This window comes from Anas acuta, chromosome 15 (genome assembly GCF_963932015.1).
Source record: "Anas acuta chromosome 15, bAnaAcu1.1, whole genome shotgun sequence".
NCBI classification, from domain to species: domain Eukaryota; kingdom Metazoa; phylum Chordata; class Aves; order Anseriformes; family Anatidae; genus Anas; species Anas acuta.
In genome coordinates this window covers 11,839,870-11,863,664 of record NC_088993.1, presented here as the reverse complement: position 1 = coordinate 11,863,664, position 23,795 = coordinate 11,839,870, and the positions used below count along the sequence as shown (strand labels likewise).

The window sequence follows — 23,795 nt, the reverse complement described above, 5'->3', positions numbered from 1 at the left end:
AACATCAAGTGGGAACTACTGGGACTTGCGTAACCCCAGGTGGTATTTTTGGAAAGTTAAGCCAGGCCTTCATTCTTCTGAGGTGAACACATCCAAATTCCCCATAACTAATGGTGGATGGGATTTTCAGCTTTAATCTTAAAAGCTGAGAGGATCAGGGAGAACTCTCTTGGCACAGTACCGCCCTTCTTGCAAAGGCTGGCACGAAGCATGCCTGCACAAAGGGCAGAGGTGAAACCAGAAGTCCTCAGAACAAACCTCTCTGGGTTTCTTCTGAGCTGTGGCACCACCAGGTAACAGGCCAACCAGGAAGCCAAAGGAAGCTTCCCCTTGGGTTTGCAGGTTTTTGGGGTGTGTTGATTCCGTCCTGGGACAGGCTGAAGGTGCTGAGTGGTTTTGCATCCCATGGGATCAAAGGGAAAACGGTGCCTCAAGCCTCCAAGCCTGGGAAGTCCTTAAGGACGTGACAAGTGACACTGTGAGTCTTGATGTGTTGTTGTCCTGAAGGCTGCCAGTGCTGTCTTTTGCACCCAGACTTCTCCAGGGATGCTTAATTTCTTCTGATAAATGAATGGCATTAAGGAACACCTTCTGCCCTTTGTAGATACAACCAAGACATTTTGCTCAGCTTAAGCACAATATAATGGGGTTGTTACTCCCAGAGATTACCCTCAAAATATGCCTTTTAAATGGTTTGAAAGTGCACTCCAGAAAAAGTCACCTAAATGGCTTGGTAATAAACAGACCTTTCTCATCGTACATCAGAAAAGAGAGGCTTAATTTCTCAGTGGTTAAATAGGAGCATTAGGGATGAGCTACTTTGTGATTTTGTTTGCAGGGTGAATGAATTTCCAAATATATTTTTGCTGAGGAAGAGCTATCTCACCATTACTGATAAATAAATGCAAATGTTAGAGTCATAATCTTCTTTAACCAAATAATGCACAACAATTAAGTTTTAAATTATTGATGTTATAAAAGGCAAAACAGCCACTAGGCACAGGAGTTTCCATGACTTCAATACTGAATAATGAAAACTCTTTTTTTCCTCATTTTCATCGAGTGCATTATTAAAATGCAATTCTCTCTTTTTTTTTTTTTTTTTTTTTTGTCTTTTGAACTTTGAAGTCTATTTTAGCAAGGCCATTAGGGAAAAGTTAATTAAATTGGGAAAGTTAGCTGACATATTTACCATTTCAGGGGACATACTGTATTTTTGCAGTGATAGGTGAGTTGAATTTGCTTTTGGAAGGGTAACCTGCACAAAGGCAGCCTTGAACAGTAACGAAGCACAGAGGCAGAATTTTGTTATCAAAAATAGGTCCATGGCTATAGAAGTTTATATTTTAATTTAATCTCTAAGACTAGTCAGTCTTTTTATATGTTGCTAAATAACTGTAAGTGGGATTAATTCTGGGGGATAGCTTTATTGGTACAATGAAAGAAAGGAAGTTTGGGGCATATTGTCACTTAGTGTAGAAAAACTGTGACAAGGCTCAAGAACTAGAAGTGGAAAGTACATAAATTCAAACCAAATTATATGCTTTAATTATGGATCTAAGTACTGAGGAGAGATCTGAACTCTCCATCTCTTTACTTCTTAAGGTGTGTAAAAGCAAAGCCCAGACTGCTGATAGAGTGGTCCCTGGGGACAGTGACCAGGCTGTGTGTTGGATGGGGGGCTTGGGAAGGTGGGTTCTGGGATGAAGAGTGATGGTAGAGCTGTGGCAGGGTGTGACCTGCTTTCTCTGCACCTGTGAATGTGATGTTGCACGTTCCATAAGTGCTGCCCTTCCTCTGGCAGAATCGGGTCATTGGTATTATCTGCTGGCTTTTGGATGTCAAAAGGGCTCAATGCCTGGAGGTAGTGGGCACAGCTATAAATCTCTCCTGAGAAATAAGTAACATGATGGGAATCTTTGACAGGTTTAATTTAGCAACTGTGCCAGAGCCTCAATGGGGCTTTTGTTTGTTGGAGCCTTGTTTATTTTTTCTTTATTTTTTTTCCATGAGTCTGCTAAATTATTTAGGAGCTGAATTTTAAAATTAGAATATGCGGCATTAAAAAGCAATGAATATTTTATGAAGGGTTCTGGGATTTCGTGGTATCGGAATACATGCCGCAGCCCTGGAGGCTCCAGGAGGGAACCACATGTGCCTGTGTGGAGCTCTTCCACTTGCTCCCCTCCGGCCAACCCACAGCACCTCCCCAGAGCAGGAGGGAGCCCAGTGTTGCCCAAGGAACTCAATCACTGATCCACCTTGGAGCAGATTTCAGTAGTTCTCCTATTTGCTCATAGCTGGGAAAACAGGATTTTGTGTCAGTGGAATGCCTAGGGATTTTCAGAGACTGGTTTTCAGATGGCAAATGCAGGATTGTTAACCAGGGCTTGTTTCATAGATGCAACAGGAGAGGCGAAGGGAATGGAAAAGCCATTTGAGACTGCTCCCGGCAGCACTGCAGGATCTGCAAAGCCACAGGAGTGTCGGGAGGGTGCTGAAGGAGCAGCAGCCTGTGCAGGAACCACAGCAGTGGGAAGCACAGGCTGGCAGGGACAGCATCTAGGGAGGTTTCTGTGCTATGAGGAGAACAGCAGGGATGAAATGCACAAACCCTTCTCAGGGATGGCTGGCGGGTATCCTGGAGGGCTATGTTGGAGCAGGCTGCTGCACACCGAGGTCTGTCTGTACCTCGGTGGATCCCTCACCAACCCTTCAAATCAGACAAGAGCTGCAGCAAAGTCCTAATGGCTACACTCAGGCTTTCTCCAGCATAATTTGCCAGTGTCTAAACGTATGTAAAATAAGTTCTGATGACACCTTTTCTTATGAATTAGCAGGTCTTGCTGACACAAATCAGGAACTCAATACAATATTCAGCAAGCACATTAAATCTCCTTCTAACACACTGCATGCTGAGACACTCTTCGTTATTACCTTAAAGTACCAGAAGCTGGAGAAATGCCAGCTTCACCCCTCTGATGGCAACAACAATGACATAGACAGAAATAATTAGCTCTCTGCTACTCAGCTGGTGTGGATGCTGCTGCTCTTCAAAGCGCGTTTCTCTCCCTTTAGCTGCTATGCAGAAATCCTTGATAATTAATCAGTTCTTGGTGACACTGAAACACTAATAAATCCTCAAGAGTTGCATTTAATGTGTTGTGCAGATACACAGAGCTCAGTATTGTCAAATTTGTTGTGCTTCAGACTGAGCCTGAGCTGGGGTAGCAGCATGGCCACGCTGAGGTCGGAGGAGCTGGGAGAACGTACGCACACAGATCTGCCTTTGAGTGCAATGTCAGAGCGGTTTCTTGTCCTTAAACCTGAGAAAGCAACAGCCCTTTGGGTTTGCTACTCTCTTTGACTACAAACTACAGTTGGGAAGAAAATATTTTCTGGCAAAGAGGGCTTACTCTGATTCAGTGGCTTTTTTAAGGAGCTAAATTAGCACCCCAAAACACAAGCTGAAACTTTTTTTCCTAGTAGTTTAGAAAAGTCTGATTGGTTTATACTTGAATTCTTATTTTGTTTTTCCACACATCTAAGTCTACTGTTTTGGTTTCCAGAGTGGGAGACCTGCAGCTCTGTGAGAGGCTGTTCTTGGTTGGAATGCTCCATCAGAAAGTTGGTGCTGCTGTCTGCAGCTCTCACCTGCAAGGGTGCGTCACCCTTGGCAGCTGTCTGAGGGCTGGGTGCCCTCCTTTTTTTTTTTTTTTTTTTTTCCCATGCTCAAGAAAATCAGAATGAAATTTCTTCTCTGAAGATCTGATTCTGGAAAGAGAGACTAATTTCTTGTTGAGACAACTTCACTGAGTGCATGTCCAAGGATACACAAACCTGTAAACTCCTGGGAGTGGGGCAGCACCCCGAGCTTACCCAGACATGTCTTTACAGCTGCTGTAGCTGTTCATGGGAATCCTTCAGTACTTATTGCCACAACTCAGAGTATTGTTTCACAGCATCATGAAACAATCTCCTTGATCATATCACAAGAAAGGGTTGTTTTTTTCACCAAATTACATTGCAATTCTAATCTGTACCAGAGAATAATTTATTCCTCCATTGCCATGCTGGAGATGCTTTCTCTCTTTTAGAGCATCTATTTCTCCTGCTGTTGGCAAATATTGTAACAAAGAGCAGGAAATGGTTTCAAATGTGTCCATCCCACTGACATGGACTGTAATGAGAGTAGAAAGTGGGCCAACATTAGCTCATGCAGAGTCAGTAGCATAAGCCTAAGTGCCAAGCCGTTTTAATTAATTATGTGCTAATAGTCTCTGGGCTGATGCAGTGCTCAGCATACTCTACGTGTACGTGTTAGGCTCATCAGTTCTATTTTTCCTTTTTGAATAAAAATTAGCAGTAATCCTTCAATTCTGTGGAAGCCTTCTGTTCCAATCCAGAAGTCAATGCAGCATTCAGGCTTCATATGTACTTTACCATTCCCTTAGGCAATTGTTTAGATGGCATTTTTAGGAAAGTTAAACACCATTAGTATCCTGTGGCCGGCTTTGGCACAGCAAAGTCACTCTCAAGCTGCTTTGGGTAAGGTTTACAAGTGCTTTGGGGCACCAGGCAGTCAAAGCAACAGGAGCATGATGGCAAATAGGATCCTAAGAACCACAGAATTTAAAAAAAAAAAAAAAAAAAAAGTCTTTGTTTTGGAGTGTTGGTGGTATTTTTTTAGTTTGTGAGGTTTTATTTATTTATTTAATGTTATCTCTTTCCCAGTGGAATTGCTGTGTTGGTCCCTCAGCCACAGATTGGCTTCTGCTCTAATGGTAGTTTATCTGTAAACACTCCCTCAACCCAGAGTGGATGGCAAATATCAAAATCAGGATAATTAAATGATTGCACATATAAATGAGGTTCCTAGATAAGTGAAGACATTCAAATGCAGTAGGGTTCAGAACCACTGGCAGGTCTTCACGTCTGTGAGACTGCAGCTTAAAAATAAGGTATGCTTTTCTCCTAGCTCACCGAAGTGCAACTTTTCCCACACTAAAATCTCTTTTCAGGCAGGAGAGCTCTGTAATGCTGAAGATATTTTTGCAATATAGAAAAGGTACAGTAGTCATGGTTGTCTTGACTATTTTCTCTCCTAATTAGTGTTTATTTTCGAAAAAAGGGAGGATAGTTTTCAGTGCAGAATAGAAATAGGTACCATAAGGCAATGTGTACTGTAACCCCATTGCTAGGTTATAGTCATAGTTTTCTTATGCAAGATAATGTACAGACAACCCCAAAATAAACTGAAGCCCTCTCTTTTAGTGGGCCTCCTTTGGATGTGAAGAAAACAAAAAGAGCTCTGGCTAAAAGTTTGTCTTCCTGATCTACATTTTTGCTCCATATTAAATTGTCTAATTTCAACTCACACTATTACCTCAAAGACCTCTCTTTGTCCTCTGGATACACGGCTCCGCAGTACTTAGATCTCTCATGAGCTCTTGGACCTTCCCATAGAGGCAGGAGTAGTATGATGACCACAACCCAAGAAAACCACTGCTCTGCTCATCGAGGGAGTTGTGAATTGGGATCAAGGCTCTCTCTTCACTGCTTGAAATAAAGACGAGTAGAGCAGGAGGATGACTTTGGAAGTTTCTAGTGGTAAATATCCAGAGACTACTATCCCTGTCAAAAGGGATGGATGTTTCAACAGCTAGTCAGCCAATTTCACGCTAAAATTAAAGTTGTCAGTCATCAGGTGTCCTGCTTGGTAGATAAGTGATATTACAGTTTCACATACCCAACCTTTTTTCTGTTGGTCAGAATTTGATGCAGAATCCTTGCTGGCATGCTATTGACACACAAAATGTAGCAATTATTGCTAGCATTTTTATTTTCAAGTTTTTTTTGGCGCTTTCAGTTCAGATTCCCATTTGCTTGGTTTAATACATGTAAACAATCCAATTTTTCATCAGTTCTGCTCAAGAGCTCATCAGTGACTGCATATGGGTGTAATCAAGTAAGCATCGTTTACTAAATTCAAAGCTTAGTTCTTTCATTTTCATCAGTTCCTACTTTTTAAGTTTTCTAGAACAGCTCCAGATTTTAAATAGCATTGGTCAGGATTATTTTTTGTTTGTTTTTCTTTTACCACTTTAGTCCTTATATTTTACTGTTTGAAGTGTAATTCCAGTTCCCCCACAAAATGTCTTTTCAAAGCCAGACCAGGTCCAATGTTGTGCTGAAAGAGCCTGTCTTATTTATACGATACATTTTGCTCCTAAACAGTTGTGAAGAACTTGCTCATTATATAATAACTACTGAATTTGTCATTCAGTTTGTTATTATTTCATCTTTCATCATTCTGCTCTTCTTCTCTATATGCCTGTAGTGGAAAAGGGAAAAAAATAAAAGCTGTGGAGAAGATGATGACAGGAATCTTGTGAGCTGGATGAATTTGTCTAGCAGCTATTTTGCCCCCATGATGACAAATGGATTTTTTTCCCTCACCCTTTTTATCTCTTCTCCCAGAAGAATACAGAGCTCTCTTGGGTTAAGAAAAACTGCTCTGTGCCTTTCCTGGGGAGCAGAGTACAAAACTACTACTTGCTTGGTGTCAGGACTCCCAATTGACTTGCTGATTTTCTGCGCTCAGAATTTCATGTGTCTAAGTACTCTTGATGTTTATCTCTGGAAATCCATCCATGATAAAAATAGATTTATCTCATCAGGAGAGTATGTTAGACTTTTTGGGAATATGCATTTGTAGTGAGTAACCTGCAGTACACATCTGACATCTTTATTCAGATACTGCTCTTCAAAGCAGTCTTTTAAAGGGCAGAAATCCCTAGTGCTGTGCTTCAGGGCAGGAGTAGAAAGCCTCCCGCTGCAGTGAGACATCTTGGTGGACATCAGCATTTCTGTCTTCTTCATGAGGTGCCTATTGCTGCACCATTATAATAATCAGACTCGTGAACACAGACTACTTTTCATTTAGTACAATGGCAGAAAACTATTAGTACAAAGATGGGGGCTGATTTTTTGACCCCTTTGCCTCATTCATCTTTCTGAGCTTTTTAGCTTAGTCTCTGATATTCTCCAGGCCACTCTCAAAGACCAAGGGAAAGACTATTTGGACTGGGCAGCACTAACAGAGGGGCAGAGTCCTTCTGCTCACACATTCCTTGCAATGTGTCCAGGAGTGAGGCTATACCCCAGAGAGGAGGAGATGTGCTGGAGAATTTTGCTCTCCATCACATCAGGTTCAGCATCATCTTTGATTGAAATCATCCTGTCGTCAGGACGCTGATCTTGTCCTTTGGGGGAATTCTTTCCCCTTTCCTTGTGCTTTCTGCCTGTGTGTTTGCAGCAGTTTTCTCTTTCGTCACCTTTATGGGAAGTGGTATGCTGTCTTCTTTTTTTTTTTTTTTTCTACTTTTTTGAATTTAAATAAACATTTTCCCCAGGTGCCTTCCTATTCCTCCCACTTTGTTTGTGTAAGATGCTGGGATCACCCTTGTCTGAACCCAGGTGACTGATGACTATTAAGAGATGTCTTAACAGTGCTAATTACAAACTGTTGGTTCTGTCACAATGGTTGGCTTCGGCAGTTTCAGTTCTTCCCCTTGCACGGGGCAGAGTGTCTCCCCATCGTTACTTATGTACTTGACTTTAAGGTGCTTGAGTTTCTACTTCCAATGGTTGAAGTTAAAAATTGAGTTAGAAAAACAGCACCAGTTCCTTGTGTTCTGTAGGATCAGCTTCTTCATTGCCAGTTTACTTCAATCGATGTTTACTCATTTCACCGTAATTCCCTGTTTGATCTTCCTAGTCATACGTTTTGTTTCCGAGCTGTGTAAGCAGCATAGGAATGCTGCTCCATGGTTCACTAACAGCAGTGGGCAGGAAATGATGTTCTCTCCACAATGTTCAGTGTTTCCAGCTACAAAAGGTCATCTGTAGGAATGGTCTGCATGAGGAAGCACAATGAAGGTGTGGAAATGATTATCTAAATCAGTGGCAGGTTCACGGAGGGCACACAAGAATAGACTTTCCCATTCACTTTAAGCTGGAGGAGGAAAGATTCCCCATAGCTCATGAGTTTCCATATTAAGAAAGAACAGCGCTGAGTCAAATAGCAGAAGTACAAAATGAGCTTGTACACTTCAAATTACTCATTTTTACCAGTCAGTCCAAAGGTCCTGATTCCACAAAGTGATAAAGCAGAAATCATCCTTTTCAGCAAGCCTTACCATCCCAGTTACAATGTGGGCATCTCAAGAGCACAGCTCTAATATCTTCATTTACTATCACAGTTAATGAAAATAAGTTGATCCCTTTGACTGCTGCTTAAAATAATTTCAAAGGGCTTTTTGCATAGAAAATTTCTAATGGGCCCAATTACAGCCAAAGTTACATTACAGAAAAGTGTTCTAAGAGTCGTCATCATAGCAATAAGGCCATGTTGCACTGTTACATCCATGGTAGAGCTGTGTTATAACCAACCATGTTCAAGAAATCTGGCAGAAAACCCTGGTTTGCATCTTAAATCCCACATTTATAACCTGATAGCAAAGCATTTTTGAGCAATGTATCATTGCAGTGATTTATTAAATAACTTTGCAGATAGTTAATTTAGTTTGAATATTATATTAAGGAAAAAAATATCTACCAGATAACATGGTTGATAATCCTTTTGCAGTAAGACACTCACATGCCATTTGTAATACTGGATGAGCCAGTCATATAAAGAGTGAGAACAGCAAACTGCCATTCTTTTCTGCTACTTCATTCCCTGTCATTATTTATGCACCTGTTTTCTTAGACTTCCATTACTTATTTAGTAAAAAAAAAAAAAAAAAAAAAAAAAAAATAGAAAATGTAGTTGTAAAGGTACCTGTAGTTTTATGGGTTATTAGACTCTAATTCAGTACAGAGTAAAAATAGAATATTATCTATTTATAATCTATTATATCAGTAGGGTAAGATGGACTGTTTTTCCATTCCTCATCTTTAGCTATGGAAAAATGTTAAGTAGTCAGAAGAAATGGTGACCAGCACAGTGGAAAGTCCTTATGAATCAACGCTTTGGGGAGAAAAAATGTGACCTTAACAGAACAGAAGCTGGAAGCATTAAGCAACCTGTAAATAGTTTGAGTTTATAGATGATAGAAGGGTGGAAGACTGCAGTCACTGAATTAAATCACTGCCATGGCCAAAATTGCTCAGGAATGTAACAAGTGAAAGACCATCCCTTAAACGCCCTATAGAGTGTCTCGGGGCTCATAGGATTGTCCCACAGTTGCTTCCACATATGGCTGTACATGTCTAAGCTCCAAGGCCAGCATGTGGTGAAAACTGCTACCAGTAAAGGCTATTAAAGTGCTGGGGACCAGAAAATGCTCTTGCAGCAAGGATGGTGGCTAAACATCGAGGAGTGTTAACTCATTAATGCAGTGTAGGTTTCTTCTTCTTCTCCAAGTTTCCATACAACAGTGTGGATTGAACCACATGTAGCTATTGTAAATAACACAAAATTGTATTCCTTAGTTTGTGTTTTCTATGTGAAGATCCAAAATGTTTGGAAGTGGCATGGCCCAAGTGAGGAAAGGACCGCCTGCAGTTCTCTGCACAGTCTCTCCAGGAGGTTATTCACAGTACCTGAGCCTCACCCAGGCTGGCCTCCAAAGGAGCATCTTTCCCCAGGGACTGAGTAGTTAGCCTCTTAAATTAACCTTGAATATTGTTTCTCCAGTGTTAAACAATGCAGCATTTTGATCTAATAACTCCTCACCCTTTGCTCCCACTCCCCGTTGCCAGTTTCAGCAGCAGTGGCTGAGGTCACTAAGCAGGTAGGTCAAAACCCAAACCTAAGCAGTAAGAAGCGTGTCAGTTCTGGTCGTGTCTGGTGCCTGTACAAACCTGACCTCGTACTGTGCAAAGGTTTGCATTGTTTGTAGCCAAGCATGTGAGAAGGAGAGGCAGTTTGCTTAGGGGAGTTAGAAATTATGAGTGTTGTTACAGGTTTGTTAACAAAAAGTACAGCAAATTCTTTCCAAAGGCTGTGCTAGAGCTGTGATTTGATCATGCTGATAGCTGGTGCTTTAAAGATCATTGGTATTAGCAATTACTCATAGTTGCTAGGAGGTTTTGACAAACTTTCTTTGCTGTACATGTTTCATTGGGCAGCAAGGCTGTTCTCTGCTGGATTGCTCAGCAAAAAAGTTCTTGCTCTCTTTCCAGGTTTTCTAAGTGAAGAATTCAGGTGCGTGAGAGAAATAAATAAAATGGGACATTGCTGTGTTTGGGGGGTTTAAAATTTTCAAATTCAAGTCAAGCATCTTTTAACGTACAAAATGAAACAAAATATTGATAGTTGTTTTTTAATTATTCAGATTTATTTATTTGTAAGTACAGAAGCGAGTGGAGATTTTGAAATTGCATTCTAACTTTGACAGGAAATCTGTCTCCTGCCCAAACCTGGCCATTACCTCAATATGATAAGGTTTTCATGTCACTCTGCAATTTCACAAACAAGTGTCAGCTATGAGCTGAGATACCAGTTAGCTTCAGAAGAAACCTGCATGGAGCTGCAGCTGCAGGTGCTGTGAGCGAAGCATGGGTGACCCAGCCTCACTCTGCTAAGGGCAGTGCCATGTTCACCTTAGCAGAGAACAGGTAATTCCTGAGCACATGATCTGCGCCTAAGATCTCTTGCTATGTAATTTAAGACCTAAAATAATTTTAATGAGCAATAAAATAAATTAAATAGGAATTTTGAATGCTGTGATTTTAAGCATTTTGTTAAAAAGTAGAAAAACAGCCAAGGCTTCTTTTCTTCCCCATTCAAATTAAGAACTCAATTTTCTGGGTCGGTGTTTCTCAGGCTATTCCTGTTTCAAGCAAATTCCCCCATTTGTATCTCCTCAGCCTCACTGGCCCTCTGCAGAGGATGCAACTGATTCGGTACAGCACTGTTTCACCTGGAGACCATCCCACACCTCTGCCTGCCACACGCCCAGCCGCTTGGACGTCTGATCCTTCACCAACAGGCACAGCAGCGTGTGGTGATGGGGAACGCGACTCCACCGTATTTTTGCAGGTATCGTCCTCTAAACAGCACTGTCTGGTTTCACTTCCAAGAAATTAGACCAAATTGAATTGTTTTGCACTGAGTTGCAGTGAGGCAGCACTGTCAGTTTAATTAGCTCTTAACTCCAAGCTCAAAGCATCTAATAAAGGTGCTTGGGAGTGTATGGGTAACAGAAAGAAAACAAATGATGGCAGAGCTCTTTCTAATGAGGATGAAGCAGCATTCTTCAGAAAGGAATGGTGTAGGGAGAACATCTCAGCCCTTCACCAAACTCACAGTCAGCTGTGTGATCTGGATAGGGAGTGGGGAAATCAGCTGGAAAATGTTACACATTGTGTTGGGCCTTGCACAAACAAATTTAGGGGGAAAATGTCCCCTACACAAAAGATCAGCATAGGCAGGACCACATCATAAGCTTTACTTTTCAGTGTTTTTTTGTGGATTTAGGCAACACAGGCCCAATGTTGGCCCATTAAACCATGTCAGATGGAATCTTTAACAACTTTAAAGGCAAGATTCCTAGAGGCATGTCCTGTATAAAGACAAATCTCTCAGGAGGGATTGAATTTGCAGAAGAGGAATCGACTGCAAACACCAAGTTCACAGTTGCTTACATACTGACCAGAGCCCACGGGCTGTTCCAGCCTGTGCAGCTGGGAATGGAGGTGAGAGTTTGTCTCTGACAACACCGCTGCTGTCAGGGTTTTTTCACATATAAAGTCAATCTGAACCGCAGGCACTGGGACCGGAGCAGCATTCAGAAGCTCCAAAATCCCCATTCACTCCTGTATTAGTGAACTGCTCTTATTCTATATTTGCCTCTCTGCATTCTCACCACAGGGAATGGGTGAGGTGTATGCAGCCAACTGCATCACCTGTGCAGATGTCAGAAGAAGGTGAATAGTTTGTAATATTTATTTGACTTATTTTGTACATTTTCTCTCCCTCGACAAATGAAATTCAACTTTAGAAGCCAGTAACTTCCCTGGAAATAAATCTTCATAGCAAACCCTTCTCTGAACAGTTTTGGGACTGTAGCTTACAGTAAGTAGCTCATTGACAGCATTTGGTACTCAAGTTTGTAACTGCTTTTATTGGGCCTTTCAGTCTTGGGAAATACTATGACGTTCTCACTAGAGGGCCAGCAAATGCATAAATCAAATGTTTATCATGGTGAATCAGCCATCATGACTTTTTAAAACTTTGCTTTCTGAAAGTATTTGCTCTCTTTGCTTGAAACATATTGTTTGCAACAACACATTTGCTAAGAAATTGGCAGGAAAAAAAAAAGCAAAGACAAAACAGATACAAAGGAGGAAATGTTTCAAAATAAGAGAGACTCATTCTTCTAAAAACATTTGTATGTTTTTTCTAAGTCTCCAAATATGAGCAATTTTTTTTGTTTATACTGAGGCAGACTTGACACGAATTGGTAAGAAAGCCCTCCTAAAATCTGCCACTAGAGGAGAAACAACATGTTGCTGTATCCAAAACATTTAGAGGGGAATTATGCAAAGAGATTACTCATCACTGGAGCAAAGTCTTGATTTCAAGTTCCCAGCACTGATTTACATCAGGGCCGCAACACCAACCTCTCTCCCTTGTGCAATAGGAAAAGGCTTTCTCCTCTCCAGCCCCTGCTGATGGCTGAACCTGGCCTTACCTGCCCCAACCCCTGGTGAACATGAACATCTCTGAATTGCCACAGCACAGAGCTGACATGAGCCTGCTCCAGCAATACCAGCTCAGGCAGGTGGGCAACAAGGTATTGAGCCTTGAATTAAGAGAGAACGGATCCAAATGTTTACCTCTCAGCTGACCGCTCGCATGGCAACTTCTATTTTGATGGATGGGAGTATCTGAAACACTGCTTGAGTTCCTACGTAAATGGAGCTGGCTCAAGATTGCTGCCAGTCACAAAGGTACGGTGAACTTTCAAACACTGACTGATTGCATCCATTCAAGGAACACACAATATAGGCTGTAATTAAACAAACAAACAAAAAGAATTTACCTTTGTGGTTGCAGAGAAAAGTCTGCAAATGAGGTGGTGTGGTATGTGGATGGCTGAGAGACTGAGAAATGTGAAAAAAAGTGAAACAAAGAGAACCAGAGGCTGTGTTAGTTTTAAATTTCATAACTTCAAAAGACATTTTGGGATGGTCAAATCTTTGAAGCAGAGGTCAGCAACTCTGCTTGTTTGTCTGTCTGGCTCTTGATGTTGGCAGCAAGCTCACAAAGTTGTACATAAGTGTAGGAAAAAAAAAAAGAAACAAATCATAACTTAATATGTTTCACAGCTTCTATCAATTATTTCTGAGCGTGTAAACAAGCCATAAAGGAGTTACAGTTCCTACAGGGGTGATGCACTTTCTGTGCTCCGCAGCTGGAACGGCTTCGCTGTGCTGCTTTGTGACCCAGCCGACCCATGTGCTATCTGGCCTGTTTCACATCTGTGGCCTCCTGGCTTGGTTTAACTGCTGGTGCACAGCCCTGCAGGCTGCTCAGGGAGTCCCCTTCTGCCTCCTGATCCTGGTGGAGGGCACATTTTAGGCTCTGGCTTTCTTTTGCTCCTGCTCTGACCCAAGGAGCAGCCCAGGGTCCATGGGGGGCACCTTGTGGGCATGAATGCTCAGTTGAGGAAGTTGGAGAGTAGAAACCATACAAGAGGGAGAAAAGGGAAAAAAAATATATTTTTTCTTTTGCCTGAGGGCAGGGGCCCAGGGCAAGAGAAGGGCAGGTGAGGTACAGAAACCAGGACTGAGGAAGGAAGCATTTGGCCTTGGAGGCTCCTCTGGTTTGGTTCTTTGGTTTTCTGCTGTGTTGTGCAAGCATTTCTGAACAAAGGTGTGGGGCTGGCAACAGGCCGTAGAGGGGCAAGAGGCTTTCTGCACAAACCCCATATGGGATTGGGATGGCAAATGTGTTTCTCTTGCATTGTTGCAATGGGTTGTTTTGCCTGCTTTTTGGGAAACAGCAGGGGCCTTCTTTTCCCCAATTATGTGAATAATTAAATATATTTCAGTATTTACAAGCGATTGCTAAACACTTGGGTTTCAAGGAAGCTGGGAGAGCCAGCTCTCTTGGGGGTCATGCTGAGTGGGTGGAGGAGTGGGATCTGATTCAGGTTGGCACCAAGGGGTTTCTCAGCCTCTTTGGGAGAGTGAATTGGACCCTCAGAAGTGCTCAGGTGGCCTCCCACAATCTCAAAGCTCAGCCCCAGCTGCCCCCATGGTGTCTGAGGTCCTTGTTTGGAAAGTGAGTGGGTTTCTGAAATTATCCCTTAGGGATGGTGAGGTAAGAGCCGTATTACTGGTATATTTGGGGTTGTCTGTCACCAGTTCTGCCCTGCATGGTGCAGGATGAGTTAAGGTAGCACTCTGTTATACCTGGCAAGGAACAGAACAAATCAGCTATCATTTTTTAAATGATTCCTGTGGATGTGGCCATGCATTTATTCACTGTTTGCTCCTTTCTCTTGGTCGGGCAGCTCTGAGGTTTTGTGCTGTGGTGTGCAGCTCCTTGTCCTGCCCAGTGAGACAGAGGCAGGGCTGTGCTTACAGGATGTGTTGATGCAATGTGGTTTACAGGGCTTAATTTTAAAGAGCCTGTATTGACCTCTTGCTTAGGAGAGAGGCAATAAGCCATCCTGCTTACCGGTCAAGATCTCTCTGCTCTCTAGCCTTGGCACAGCACCCACTGCGGTTGTGTCTGCTGCACAAAGGCAGAAGCTGGACATCTTCTTGCAGGAGGCCTGGGGCTTTCAGGCCAAAGCTCGTTAGCTCTTTTCAAAAGGCAGTGAAAGCAAAATGCGAGCCTTTTAGGGCTGGGATGTGTTACTTCTCTGATGTTGGGCACAGTGAGGTTTTAATCCAGGAGACCTGAGGCATTACCCAGATAGCTGAAGGATTGCAGGGCTGCAAGACATGTCCAGGAGTTGGAGAGGTCATGCATGAAGGCCTGCTGATGTGTCTACATTGGTCCTGACCACAGTTTCTCTTACACACCCTCAGAAACCTCCTCTGACAGAGGAGCATGGCCGGGACATGACACTGTGCTCCCAGGCATGGGGCGCACTGAGCCCAGCTGAGCAGCATCTCAGAAATGTCTCGAGGTAAACTTGCAAAATGGTCAAAACTTGGAAAAGAAAACAAAGTATTTTAGTCTTTTTTGTTTCTTTTTCAAAACATATCAATGTGCCCATGATGTGTTTTTTTCTCAAAGGATCAAACAAACCAAAAGTGTTTCAGCTTGGGGCTGAGCGAGACCTCTTTGATTGGCCCCAAATGATGGTGTTTTGTTGTTTGGAGTTTCATTTTCCTGAGGCTAGCAACACGATCGTTTGGCATCAATCAAAAAATGCTTTCAATTCCTTGCCCATTTGTGGTCTGATGGAGCCTCCCTGCTTTCCTACCACTTGGTCTGTCATGCTGTGGGACCTCTGCATTTTCGGGGCTTGTGCCCTCAAGGCAACAATTGCTCCAGGATTACAGAAGCCAATGTTTCTGGAGGCTCTCTATGTAATCTGACTCCCAGTTTGTTCCGAACATTATTCCCAGTCCCCCATCATCCACCATGAAGGATTTCTACCCACTCATACAATGAAAATATTTCTCTTACTACGTCCTGCGGCAGCAAAAACATCTGTTTAAAAGAAAAAAAAATATTTCTGAGAAGGAATTTGTTCCATTTTTATTTAGAATAGTTGTAGTAATAATGATAATGAAAACAAAAATTAATAACCAGACAGGGCCAGTGCTAGAGGCAAGCAAAATCACTGCAACTGCTGGCAGCAGCGAAGCAGCTGTGCCCCAGCTGTTTTCTGCCTTGCCTAACAGATGTCTGGAAATCCACCACTGCTGCTGTCCCTCCAGAGGGCAAGAGACAAGGCTGGGGGGCACCAGCGGTTGCCAGAAGTGTGGTTCCTGTTAGCCCCTCTCCTGCAGGAGGTAAAAACCTCAGTTCTGGCTACTTTGCGATGAAGCTTGGAGCTGCTTCCATTTAGGCAGTGTTTTGCACTGAGGGATTTTACTGCCTTGCATGAGCTGAGGACAGTAAGGCAGAGCGTGCCTTGGAGGTACATCTCAAAGCATCCTGCAAAATACCTTTTTTAGGGATCATTCCCTTAAGCATGAGAAGTTAGGTAAAGGAAGGGTTAATTGGCTGACCCAAATTAATGTACCAGGCCAGTGGCACAGCTGACTGTTACCTTGAAGTCTTCATTCACAGGGCCAGGAGACCCTCTGTTAGTCCACAGCAGCGTATGTATTACCTACAGATAAGAAACAGGACAGAAAATCAACGTTTTTCTTCATTTGTGCAACAAACCCCAGGTAGTGCACCCCAGAACAAGGCTCATTTATAATGTGCCTTGGGACACTGTGACTTGGATGGCATGAGACTTACCCAGTGAATATCCCAATGTCTCCGTGCAGAACGTGAGCAGAGATGAAGAACATCATCCTGCCAAGCAGGGGTAAGGGAAGGGCATTGTGCAGTTAAGTGCAGACTTTGTGTGTGATGTGTGAGGCTCTTTTTCCACTGACGCAGCAAAATCTCAATAGATGTCGAGCACAGACAGGACAAACAGCTGATCTCTATTTGAATTTTGGGAGTAGCTCTCAGTGGGTGGGATTTTCAAAATTTGGGCTATATTTGCAGAGGAACCGAAGCACAGAGCTCCTGGGAATTTATCTGGCCCATTTCCCTCAGCTGGAGGGACTTAACAAGATGGGATACATGTGGATGGGATGGGAAGTCACAGGCTCTAATTATCTCCCAGTAAATTCAGGTTAAACATTAGGAAAAAAAATTCTAATAGTGAGGACAGTTGAATATTAATGGAAATTGCCATGGGAGGCTGTGCACTTAGCATCACTGGAGGTTTTTAAGAACAGGTTAGAAAAACATCTGTTAGGAATGATGTAGGCTGGATGATCCTGACTTGGGGAAGTAATATGAATTAAACGACCTCCCAAGTTCCCCTTCATCCCAATTTTCTTTGCTCCTGCAGTGTTGCAGAGCAGCACTTGGCAGATAAATTAGCTTATGGAGATTTCAATAGATTTTTTTTCCAAAGTAGATGTTTTGAGTTCTCTCTCCAGTGTAGCATGAAGACATGTTTCAGTCAGCAAACATGCATGAGCAAATACATCTCAGAATTATTAAACTGGGATGCAAAAGGTACACATTTATTTATTTTAGGAAATGCATTTTCAAGAGGAAAAAGAGAGGAAAAAATAAGGTCACCAAAAAAGATAAATCAACTCAGGGAAATTTGTGGTTAAATAAGGAAAATAAATCTATAGTAAATCAAAAGTTGTTATCTTTGGGGAGAAAAGAGAGGAAAGGAGAGAAGAAAAAATGTACATATATCATCAGAACAAAACCCTAAAAGAGACAAATTCCTAAACAAATTAAATTATACATCTAACGAGCACAAACAGACTTCTACTTTCAAAAGAGATTTAACCCAATTCTTCAAAGAAACAAAACCCAGCAGTAATTAGTAAGTGCTTTTATCTCTTCTGGATTAGAGCGTCCAATAAAGCTCAATTCCTAGAGGTGGTGTTTCTCCTCCCCAAAATAAAAATCATTAGAAGATGCTGCGCAGTCCTCCTGCTTCAGCCCAGTTGGATGCCACCGAAGTTGGACTGCCTGGGCTGGGCCTATTTTGCAGGAAGTCAGCTGTGACCGGCCCCTGAAGAGAAAAATGAGGAAAAGAACCTCTGGAAACTGGGGCTTCTCCCTTGATGTTCTCATGAGTTAGGAGTCAGGCCTCAAAGTCCCGCTGGTCCCCAGTGCGTTGAAATAATTTGCAGCTGGTGTGCGATGGTGGTGTGCGGAGCAGCCTTGGTGCCCCGTGTGGACATGTGGTGATGAGGGCTGCCTTGCTTCAAAGCAGGGGGAACCATGGAAAGATGAATCACCACCACAAATATAGGTCAGGGTGGAAAAATACAACTCTGGAAAGGTTTCCAAGCTACTTGGGGAAAAAATGAAGATCAATGAATGTGCTGCTGCCTTTGACTTTTCAGCCAATAGATGCGATACCTGCACACTGAGCCAAGTGGATGTTAGGAGCCCAGAGGAAGAGTGACAGAAGCTGCCAGGCGTGTTCTCCAGCCAGTTCCTCCAGCCCAAACATGCTCATTGCTCCTCTATGGATTCAGGCGTTTCCCAGGGGCAGCTGCTGCTACTTTAGTTCCTGTGTTTTGAGAGACTAAGCCAATCTGCCTCAGCAGAGGTGTCTGGGCTCTGAGCTGTCAGCAAGGCTTGTGTTGGTAGCATTCATCATGTGGTAGCTGCTGCTCCGCCGTTTCCTTTTGCTAACTTGTATTTTTGGCCAGCTTTCTCCCCTTCAAAGCCAGGGATCTCTATAGGCAACCTGTAGGGGCAGGGGCAGCATGATGGAGCGCCGGAAGGACGGCCTGCTGAGCCACAAGCTGCTGGCCAGGGGCTCACTTTCTGCTCATCTTGGTGCCAGTCCCACCAGAGCTGGGATGCTGTTCCTGAATGGAAAACTTCTCACTTGCCCAGACTCGCACAGATGTAGCATTTGTGCTGCTCAGCACCACAGCCTCTCCCAGCACCACCAAGGAGGTCGCAGTTCCCATAAAGCTAACAAATCCCTCTGTCTTTCTATCCTCCTTCTTGCATAATCACATCATGTAGAAGTTAGGTGTTTTTTTTTTTTTCTTCAGACAAATACCTAAGCAAGAAAGTATGTCTCTTTTGTTCGCTAGTTATCCCACAGAACAGGTAAAATTCTTCCATGATCCTTATGCACGTATTTATTTTTTCTATTCCTACTCCAAATATCTATGTCCTTATTATTGAGATAAATTCTTGAGATAAGTGAGCTGAAGTCATCTTGGGAAAGCTTATTGTTATTCTTATCATTGAGATAAGTTCCTGTCATTAGGAATGGTGATAATTATTAGTAATACTGGCAATAATTATTTATATATTGGTATGTGGGTGTGCACTGTGGTTTCCAAGCAAGTAAAAATTACTGCTGTTTAACTGAGATAAAAGTCACAAGCTCAGCAGCTGCAATCACGGCACTGTTTAATCACCAGATAACATCTTGTAAAACATCATCTTCCAAACTGAAGTGAAGGATTGCGATGCTTTTCAAGCCACAGGCACGTGTAAGGTGAGTTATGGATTGGGACTGTCCTGGCAAACAGGCTCAATCATGTCACGTCTGAGATGTATGAAGCAGAAAAAGCAATGAGTGAGAAAGCACCGCAGGATGGAATGCAAGGAAGAGCAGGCACTGAGCCTGGGCTTGCAAGGGGGCCGTGTCTGCACGTTTTTCGTTTCCCAGTCACAACGTGTAGCCAGCCCAGCAGGAAAGTTGTTATTTCTCCCTGTATTGCCACCTTTGTGGCCAAAGTAGTGAGAAGCCATCGGCTGCTTCACCACGGCAGATGTAAATCCCCTGCTCTCTGCATATCCCAGGTGTTTCCAAGGCAAGGCAGCGTGCAGCCTGAAGAGCTCAAACCTTAACAGTTGGGTTCTTTGCTGCCACAAACGGTTGGTGGGGATCATCCCTGACCTGCGTTGTGCAAGAAGGCAGCCGGGACAGCCGCAGCCTTTGGTCCTGCAGTGTTTGATATGGAGTGGATGTCTCAAGTGCCTGTGACTCCTTTTATTTAGTTCTTTTTTTTTCTTTAAGCACCATAGTATTTCTGCGATACAATTATCAGACCAAAGCAGAACTGCTTTTTTAATTCTTGAATTTTTAGTTTGTGAACACAGCAAGATAAGTGGCTCCCAGTAAAGGCCGCAGAGGCAGGTCGTTGAGGTTTCATGTTCAGCTGCCTTAGCTACTTTAACTGCATTTCAAAATTTAAAAGTCTAGTGCCTACAAAATAAAATCTAAAAAGCCTTCTCTTCTTCCTAGGCCAGCTGCAGACAGGCAGGGCTGGATGCAGCCCCAGTGAAGGGAGTGCTGCTGCTCCGAGCTCTGCAGGCAGCCGCTGCGCTCCGGGGCCAGAGCTGGTCTCCGAAGCACCAACCTGGCAGGGATGAGCATGGAAAGTCCAGAATTTCTCCAAACCCTCCTGGCGAGCAGCCAGCTGTTCCAGGCAATGTGAGGCCGATCAGCCAGACCAGGTGCTGCCCGGCTGTGCCGTGCTCCTGCCTGTAGTGTACCATCCAAGGAAGGCAGCGTTTCTGCCTGTGCTGCAGCGTTAGATAATGCTCTGTGCCTGCTGTTGTTGCTCTCCTATAATTACCAGAAACGCTGCTTTAAGAAGTTACAACTTCCTGGAATGATGTGAAAAATGAACCGTTTAGAGCACCAGTGAGTAATAGGTAATTGCAGGCTGGAGCATCTTTAATCACTTTCAGCCTTAAGTACATTTTTGAAGAGCGCGGCTCATTATTACCTTGCAGATCTTGATGGAGTTGTACAATTCTGGTAGCCTAGATTACAAACGAAAAAAGAACTTTGTACACAGGGGGACTGGATGGCAATTACGGCACAGCCTGGCCCACAGGGGACAGAGGTTTAAGCCCCTGCTCTGCTGCAGGCTTCTGTGTAACTGCAGAAAAATCACAGGGATGCGTGTGTACAGGGGGACTGTAGTGCTGCAGTGGTCCCTTAAAATCCAGGTCCTGTAAAATCAGATTCCTTAGGCACATATATATGTAATGAGAAGAGTGACCCCCAAGAGGCTATGTATAGGCTAAGAATTATGTACAGTAGCCAGCAAGAAAAGTTAAGACACAATTCTGCTGCCTGGAGAAGGGTGTCAAACCTCTTCTGGGACCTTCTGTGGTCCCAGATGCATAACTTCAGGTCTATAAAATGAAGGTAAATGCTAGTGCACAGGTAAATACATGGACATGAGAAGCTCACCTGTAGCTTTCAAGTGGTATATATGCAGACATTTAATAGAGGGTGAAAGGGGTATTTTCTTTTCAATTAAGATCTACACAGCATGTTTTGCAGGGCTTGGGCATGCTCTGTGCCTGAGCAGTACTAAACCAAGGAGGAACTGGTGCTGGTGTGTCTGACCTTCCTTTGCTGTGCCTTCCCGTGCCATTTCTCAGTGCCTGCCCCCGTCTTGTCCCACTCCTGGCTGCTTTCCTCACCAGGGTGACCAGCAGCAGCGTGCACTCAACTAAGATGTTTCTGCCTGGGACTTTGAAAGCGAAGAAACCACACCACCTGGCTGTAGTGAGGAGAAGGGAGGATGACACGCTCCAGCCGCAGGCAGATGCCCTCGTCCCTCCTCACGTTTTCCTAGGAGACAGGTATGTCTGGAGCAGCAGGACACCTCTGCTGCGTGCTGTGCACCCACTCATTGGCCTAAGACTTGTGAAGCTGTGCTGTTGTCCCTGTTCCTGCTCCTCATCTGTAAGTGCCCTGAATTCATTAGCAGCGTGTTGATGGAAATTTCTTTTTTTCCTCCCACTTAAAATATTTGCAATGCAACTTCTCGTTGTGTGCCCAGGACATTCCTTGCCAATAAAGACAGTCCTCTTCCTCATTTTCTTGCTGTAACGCAAGCTTGAAGGGGAAGGACCTCTCCTCTGCCCAGAGCAGTGTGCAGGGATGTGCTACTTTAGCTGAGCATCTGGTCCCTGCATACTGCCTGTTCCCACGTATTAAATATTGCCCTGAGATGTTTCGGAGAGTTGAGAGGACAGCAGCCCAAGAATAGGAAGTATTGCATGTTTTTAAATAAAACTCACATTCCTGAAGCAGGGAAGGACAGTGTTTAAAGAACTCCCTGTACCATGAGGAACCTGACCACGTATATGATTGGCATTTGCACTGGTAATGAGACCATTTCCATCATAATGAGCTCATTACTATTTTTATTGCTATTGTATTTTGCATGTTCCACAAATCAGGCAAGGAGCTGCTTTTTATTTCCACTTTCTCTTTCTACCATGGAAACTCTCAGGGCAATCCCAGCATCTGCATAACATGCAGGATTAACCCCTGCAGAGAAGGAGAGGTAGCTGCTTGTAACTTGCTGTAGGGGCAGGAGAACTGAGTTGTGCCTGGAAGCTAATTCAGAAAGGAGTTCCCACGCTGCTCTGAGCCCCAGTGACAACATGTTTTTACGGATGTATCTGTCAGGAATGTCTGTACAAAATTAAGTCTGTTCCTAAGAGGAAGCTTGGCATATATATTAAGTTCTTTGTTAACAGTTTCTTCCAAATATTCATTTGGATCAGTTTGTTTCTCTGATATTTTGCACTATTTTGTTTTAATGAGCTTTGGATATGATAAGGCAAAGAAGTTTTGGCCTTGCAGCAGTTCTCAAGTTCCCAGTGTTGCTCAACCAGTCTGATTCACGCCCCTTGAGATCCTTGCCTTTTTTTGAGCTCCAAATGTATGTGCAGTAGGGCAGTCCCCAGAGATGGCTCTCGCTGGTTTCCAGTGATCCTGTTGGCTTGGACTGCTTTGGCCAAGCTCCATTAAATCTCTGGCTTTGGGTGTTTACTATTACCTCTTCCAGTTGGCTCCTCAGTAGCCACTGTGTTATCTCAAACTCCCACTGAATGTCCAGTGCCCTGGAAAAAATTCTCTGCTAACTTCCAGGCTCAGTGATGCACCCGTGCTGCAGCTCACAGAGGGGATCGAAAGGGGCAGCTCTGCCATGACCCTATGGAGTTTCCCCAAAACCTCTGGAGTGCAAATGACACATCACTGCAAATCAGCTGCTGGAAAATCATGCTGCTTTGCCACATCACTGGCAACAGTAAGTGCAACAAGGCCAGCTTCTGATGGAGCAGAGAAGCAGATAGGGTGCATAGTTATGGAGGTGGTTGAAGTTTGTACCAAAGAATGTGTTGATCTGATCAACAGATTCGCACGTTTTTGCATTCTCTTGGTTGTTATCGGAAGTAGGACCAGTCTGTTTTAACTTGGCAGGTGGGTGAGAGATCACAGACTGTTCAGTATGGAAATGACTTTCTGCTATACTGGATTCTTAATCAAAATAACGTTACATTTCTTTGGCCACTATTAAGGAAGAAGACTGTTGTTAGCACCTTTTTGTGACTTCACAGAAGTATTTCTGTGTGTGACACCTCCAGACCTATTTTCCTTTCCTTTCTTGTACAATTCAGACATTCTGCAAGTCATGTGTAAAGCCCAAGAATTGCTTGAGAAAATGAACTGCCATCAAATACTAAGAAAAAAAGTGTGTATGGTGTGTATGTCTGTTGGCTGTTGGAGCTACTAAGCTACATCTTGACTCTTGGATTTGGTATTTTGATAGTTGGAAGTTGTAGCTTTCTGGCAAGTTCCTTCTGTCTCATTCATTTCCTCTGCATCCTGCGGCAGGCGAGACATCATCACTCTTTCAAGCCCAGGGTTAGGGCTGGCCTGGTTGTAATACTCTGTAGGCTTTGGTGGCATCTGGCAGTAGTACTGCCAGCTGTTGCAGGGAAGATAAAGAAGAAAGAGGAACATCAAACATCAGAGCTTTTTTTTTTTTTTTTTTTTTTTTTTAATTAAAAAACACATTCAGGAACTGGGTGTGTTCAAAGACTCACAAATGTATGCTGAAAATTTGGATACAAAACTTCTGTGCCTTTCAGATGAACCTTCTGCTACCTTATTCAGATAGCTCACCAAGGGCATGGGAGGATGAAATAGTATAAATATTCAGAAACAGAATTACATGCTCTATCTCCTTCAGGAATTGAGAAGCTGTTTAAGAGAACCTAGAGTCTTTTTTCCTGGCATCTTAGAAATTTCTCTCTGTTGTCGTTCTTTTGT

The 23,795-nt window shown here is 43.3% G+C and overlaps 2 long non-coding RNA genes across 5 annotated transcripts in view; one reads left to right on the top strand and one right to left on the bottom strand.

Annotated features, from left to right (window-relative positions):
* Positions 1-23,795, top strand: part of LOC137864596 (uncharacterized) — a 128,725-nt gene that overhangs the window by 74,109 nt on the left and 30,821 nt on the right. Inside the window, exons 3-4 of one of the 4 annotated variants that reach the window (XR_011101558.1) lie at positions 10,879-11,050; positions 19,953-21,310. This is a non-coding gene — a long non-coding RNA (uncharacterized lncRNA). Of the gene's footprint in view, positions 1-10,878; positions 11,051-12,653; positions 14,883-19,952; positions 22,409-23,795 lie in introns of those variants that run through there. The other 3 variants (XR_011101557.1, XR_011101560.1, XR_011101559.1) reach the window with 3 other exon arrangements.
* Positions 14,893-19,959, bottom strand: LOC137864599 (uncharacterized). The gene is made up of 3 exons (XR_011101567.1): positions 16,448-19,959; positions 16,251-16,313; positions 14,893-16,135 (listed from the first exon to the last, which is right to left on the bottom strand). It is a non-coding gene; the product is annotated as an uncharacterized lncRNA (long non-coding RNA).